The sequence below is a fragment of the Pteropus vampyrus genome, unplaced genomic scaffold (assembly GCF_000151845.1).
Source record: "Pteropus vampyrus isolate Shadow unplaced genomic scaffold, Pvam_2.0 Scaffold66, whole genome shotgun sequence".
NCBI lineage: Eukaryota > Metazoa > Chordata > Mammalia > Chiroptera > Pteropodidae > Pteropus > Pteropus vampyrus.
Genome location: NW_011888847.1, coordinates 9,262,368 through 9,268,485, shown reverse-complemented (window position 1 = coordinate 9,268,485; position 6,118 = coordinate 9,262,368).

Genomic DNA, 6,118 nt, shown 5'->3' with positions numbered 1-6,118 from the left:
TTTCTTGTTTGTCTTTTGTTGTTTGTCCGTGTTTGGTAGATAAGGCCCTTTTGAGTGATTTACTCTTCGCCTCTTTCCAGAAGGGATTTGCGGCAACTTAAAATGCTTCTGTGTATAATGAGTCATTCCTATTATATTCTTGTCATGTGCTCATTCTCTAGATACCTGTATGTCTCCCTCTTTAGCTTTTTTCAGGCCTCTGCTTAAATGTTAGCTCCCCGGAGGCCTTGCAGAAGACCTATATAAAATATCACCCATGGCCCTTTTTATCTTTTTATCTCCTTTATTCTTCATAACAATTATCACCCAACATATTGTATATTTATTTCTTTATTATCTCCTCCACCCCATTCCACTGGAGCATAAGCTCTATGAGGGCAGAAACTGCCTTATTTTATTCACTGCTACATCCTACTACATCAGTGCTTAGCACATAGTAAGGACTTAATAAATACTTGTTTAATGAATGAATGAATGAATCCTCAGTGCTTAGAATAGATACCTGGCACATGATATATATTTGCTGAATACTACAGTCCTTTAATGAATGAACTAGAGAAAGGTCTGTGATTCATTCAAGGGTCATGCAGATAATAATAACTTGGTTTGCATAGATTTTAGTCTCTACTAATTCCTTCTCTGAAGCCTCTTCATTTGTATACCTGGTAGCAAATCCAGACTGTTGAATTGTCAAAGTTTCCTTGTTCATCTAATTTAGTATCTGTCAAAACGAACATGTAGAGCTATGACAATTTTTTCACTTAATGTTCTGGGTTAGAGAGAAACAAGATCAAAAAAGAGGGGAAGACAGGGCTGCAATGATACTCCCATTTCTTTTGCTCCCTTACATTCATTCATGCACAAAGGAAGGACATGTACCCATATACCTTCCCCCAACACATGTACAAAACATACTCAAACCCTGCAAGTATATGTCTTCACTGTCTCTGCCTTTCTTTTCTTTTTTCCTTCCTTTATTTTTTTAATACCTACAGCACCTGGTATTCCTAGGTGGTCTCCCATCCATCTCTGCCTTTCTCATGCCACCTTTATTGTGTTGTCTAGTGTCAGAAGGCCCTGTGCATGAAGGATAGACCATCTTTCCAGGAGTTTATTACAGGTCACTTAATTTGTGCTCACACAAAGAACGATGAAAGATGCAGTGGGGGACACCCAGGACTGTCATAGAGAACATTTCGTAAGGGTGTTTGAAAACCACATCTGACAATAGTCTCCTATGCTTAGGGTCCCAAGGTCACTGAAGCTCAGGGCCAGGATCTTTAGCTGCCCCTTGCCCTGCTGTTGGTCCAGACTCTCGAGCACATTTCTCCCACCAGGTGTGGTGGATACTCTGAAACCCATCTACTAGTTTTTGTTGTCAATTCTCTAGAAACTATGGTTGTGGTATTTTCCTCAAGAAGAATAATAGATGGGTATGTTTGTGGCCTTGAGAGTGGTTTGAGCTGCCTGACTACTGACTGAACAGGTTGAAGCAGGAGGGAAAGAGAGCTATTTCACACATTCAACACATATTTATCGAGTGCCCACTCTGTGCCAAGGAATTGGGCCAATAATGTTGGCACTCCTCTTGGGCTGACCTATATTTCTCTTCTCTTTCCAAACCTGCTTGACTGAATGTGGAAACTGCATTCTAAAGGCCTTCATCTTAACCCTCCAGAAACATCTAGGTGCCTCTGACTGTAGTCTGGCCACTTGTCTGAGCAGGACATGTTATGTAAACAAGGCACTCAGATAATAGTCAACACGTGGTGACCCTAAGCTTTGCACCTTCACCCAGAAATGCTGTAAATACTGAATGCTGAGCTGCTTCTGAGGTAGTTGTCTCCTTTGCAGGCCTTTATTAAAATCTCTGTTCCTAGAGTGGTCTAAGACTTCCATTTTGGTTTGTAAAATCCCATCTTTAAATTGGTTTTCATTGTGAGTCTGTCTAGAAAGCAAAGATAAGAATTTTGCACATTCATTCTATTAAGTTGTACATCTTAGGACCTTCTGCACAAATCTGCTTGCTAGTGAATATGACCCAACATTCTTATTGTCATTCGAGGTATATTTATTGAACACCAGAGTGTAAGGCACTATGACAGCTACTCTAAAAGATGCAAAGGAGAATACACTTCCCACACTTATGCAGTTTAAAATTTGTAAAGATCATAAAAGAAGCGCACAAGTGTTATTACAAGACAGTATATGATAAATGTCATCAACTCCATGATGTTTTCCAAATGCCAAATGGGGACACATATTCTGATATGTTATCTGACAATGAGACAACATGTATCTAAATTGAGACCATCTGGATTATCTGCAGTGGATGGTCCAAAATAGTGATGTTTCATTATACATTAGTGGTTTTGAAGTTTTTCCCTTTTTAAATGGAACTGTAAGGAGCTGATGTCTGTTACAGGCACAAACACAGCTGTTCTGGCTGAGCTGTATTGGGGAGCCCTTTCCCTCTTAGCCCTCCACCCATTTACCACGGAGTTTCTTGAAACACCTTCCTGACTATCATAGGCTCCAAGAAACGTGTTGAAACCATGGCAAGATAATCAGTAAGTAGAGAGACTGCTTCTGGTTCGAGAGATGGGAATGGCCTGACAGAAGAGATGGCACTTAAAGTAGGTCTTGTTATAGGTGATCATTGGACTTTTTATTGCATAGGGCTGGGGCATGTGGTGTGAATGCACCTACACTAGGCACAGATCTTCACGACCCAGTAAACAGCCTCCACCACAGAGGGTGCCAGTGAGGATCCAGCACTTGAAAATTCGATTCAATTAAAAACCATATTTGTTAATTTTTTTCTTTATTTTTTAGAGTAGTGTTAAGTTCACAACAAAATTTCACTTGAATTTATGGTGGTGAAGGATCTGAGGTTCATCTCCGGCCTTCTCTGACCTTCTCTTCTTCGCTCTATCTCCTCCTTTCTCTCCCACTGTAAGGGACTTTTTGTCTTCCATATTTCAGCTCAGAGCCCTAGCTCCTTTGGATATTTGTCCATTGCCAGCAGCACTTACAATGGATTCTAACATTTATTTCTTTAGCAATCGACCCCAGAAGCACACACGCAGGACTGAAACAATGGGTGAACACTGCCATCCTCAGGGAATGCTGTGCCTTCTTCCAAGGAAGGCAGGTCTGGGAGGGAGGGTACACTCAGGAGCCATGGAACCAATGAACTAGAACCCTAGTCCTTTAGCATAGTGTTCTGGCTAATCAAAGTTTTATACCACCTGGTGTATAGTCAACATTGCTTGGGAGGTGGGCTGCCTACTCTGTGGTTTATGCTGTCATGAAATATTCATATATAAGGATTAGGATGGAGGAATGACCAAGTCTAAGACACCATTCTCTTCCTTAATTGCTTTATTTTCCCTTGTCAGGCCAATGACCTAGTTAGCTATGAAGGAAATGGGGGACTGTAAAAAACTCAAAGGTGGAAGTTATAACCAGATTTCATGTGAGGGTTTGTGCAGAAAATTCTATTCAATTAAAAACCATATTTGTTAATTTTTTTCTTTATTTTTTAGAGTAGTGTTAAGTTCATAACAAAATTTCATACCAGAAAGTACAGAAAGTGCAGAGAATTTTTACGAACACTCTGCCCCTACCCCTGCTATTCACATCCTGCCCCATGGGAACCCACTATCCCCCTGCCCTAATGAGCTGAAGGCCAGATAACAAACAAGAGACGCCCCTTCCCACCATGCCCCAGAGCCCACAGAAATTATTCAAACTGGCCAATCCTAAACCTGCTTACCCTGTCTTGCCTTTCCCAAGGAAACCATGGTATAGTCTCTTGCTCATGTTTTCCCCTTGCTTCTTCCTTAGAATGGGCCCTGGTGCATCTTCATGTGGTCCTATGTCATGTGCAGTGCCTCCTGTTTCCAGGGACCTATGACCGTAAAATCTTCTTTTGTGATAGTCTTTTCCATGTCTATATGTTGTACTACACTTGATTAACACAAATCCCAGATACTCTTAGAAAAAGGAGCGGTCAGGGTTTCTAGGATTGTCCCCTCTACCCAGATGACACCCCTCTCTTCCAGTTTTGAGCATGTTTTTCATTTTGGTTTAGAAGCAATATTCTCCTCTGTTCTGAAGATTACTTTATGCATCTCTCTTTCTCTGTCTCTGTCTCTCCGTCTCTCTCATTTATGTTATATAAAGCATTAGGACACACATCTCTTTTTTCTTTCTCTCTCTGTTTTTTGAGGAGGGAGAACATAGGAGCTAAAGTTAAATATAGGAAACAAATTGATAGTTTCTACACCTGATTTCTGATATGACCCCAAAAAGACACACCTCTTTTGTAGCCTGAGTTATTTAAGAACTATTCTCAATACCAGTGACTCAGATTTCTTGTTTAGTTTTTAAGTTTTACTTGCCATTGCTGACAAACTTAATATTTTTGAAAGTAGTCAAACAACGAGATACTATCATTCACCTATTAGAGTGGTTAAAATCCCCAAATCCTGACAATGCTATTTGCTGGCAAGGATGTGGAGCAACTAGAACTCTCATAGAATTGCTGGTGTGGATTCAAAATGGTAACATCAACTTTGGAAAATGGTTCGGCAGTTTCTTACAAAGTTAAACATAGTCTTACCATAGGACCTAGCGATCACACTCCTAAGTATTCACCTAACTGAGTTGAAAACTTATTTCCACACAAAAACCAGCATGAGAATATTTATAGCAGTTACATTGATAATTGCCAAAAACTAGGAGCAACTTTTAATCGGTGAATGGCTAAAGAAACCGTGGTACATTCATGTAGCAGAATGAGCTATCAAACCACACAAAGAGATAGAGGAATCTTAAATGCACATTGCTAAATGAAAGAAGCCAGTCTTAAAAGGCTACATACTATATAATTCTGCTTATATGACGTCTTGGAAAAGGCAAAACTCTTATAGAGATGGTAAATAGATTAATGATTGCCTGGGGCTTGGGATGAGAGAAAAGTTGTCTAGCTAAATCTGTTTTTAACGGTGGTGAAACTATTCTTTAATGTGCTGTAAAAATGGTAGATCCACGATACCCTACACTTATCAAAACCCAGAAAACTTTATAGCACAAAGAGTGAGCCTTAATTATGCATATTTTAAAAATCCTTCAGGAGGTTGTAGGATTCCAGGATGGAGTGCAAAATATGACAAAAGAATCTAACTGTATTATAAATTCATGAACACTCTTATTGATAGGGGGAGAAAGGGTAGGAGAAAAGTGCTGACCTAAGTAAAGCTGGAAATAAATGGAGTCTGTAAAATTAAAGGCAAAAGAAATTGTATATAAGCACTCTAGTTTATAAAATTATTTTCTACAAAATCATGGGCTAACAATTATGTAAGCATTCTACAGTACACTGGAATTGAGCAATGAAGTAATGTATGGCTGGTGAAGGATGGAAGCCATGTTTCTCATTGTAAGGAATAAGATGTAGACAAGCAAGGGGAAAAGGCTAGAATGATTCATGTGGTACTGGGTTAGAGTCAGAGACATGAGTATGAACCCATATTTAGCTTAATACAGGTACAGATAGTTTTTAGACGGAAATATTTATAGATACATGTGTACATACATGGGTTAATATGCACTCATGCGTATTCTTTCTCTGCCACCTGAGAAAACCTAGAAGCAACAGTGCCCCAGGAGCATCCAGCACACCCAGATGCTGGTCTCCAATACCAATCTCCAGTGAATGAACCAGAGCTACTTGGAGAAATATCTGATTCCAGGACTTGGGGAAGAAATATACAAGACGAGCCTGAACATCTTGTAATTCCAGAAAGTAAAGAAGCACTCAATGAAACCCCACAATGACTGAAGTATTTTCAGGGACACAAAAGCCAACTGAAAAGCTCTTGATGGTCAAAGCTGGAACAATTTGAGCAACAAAATAAAGTAGTATTGGGTTTTAACCCAAAGCATAAAATAAATATTCATGAATCTATACTGTTATAAATAAATGATTGAATAAATAAATAAATGGGGGAACAATAGCAAATCTCCTTTGCAGAAGAATTCCAAATAACTTATGTAACTATTTTGCTGTCAAAGACATAGATTATAACTCCCCACTTCTTAATTGTGGGCT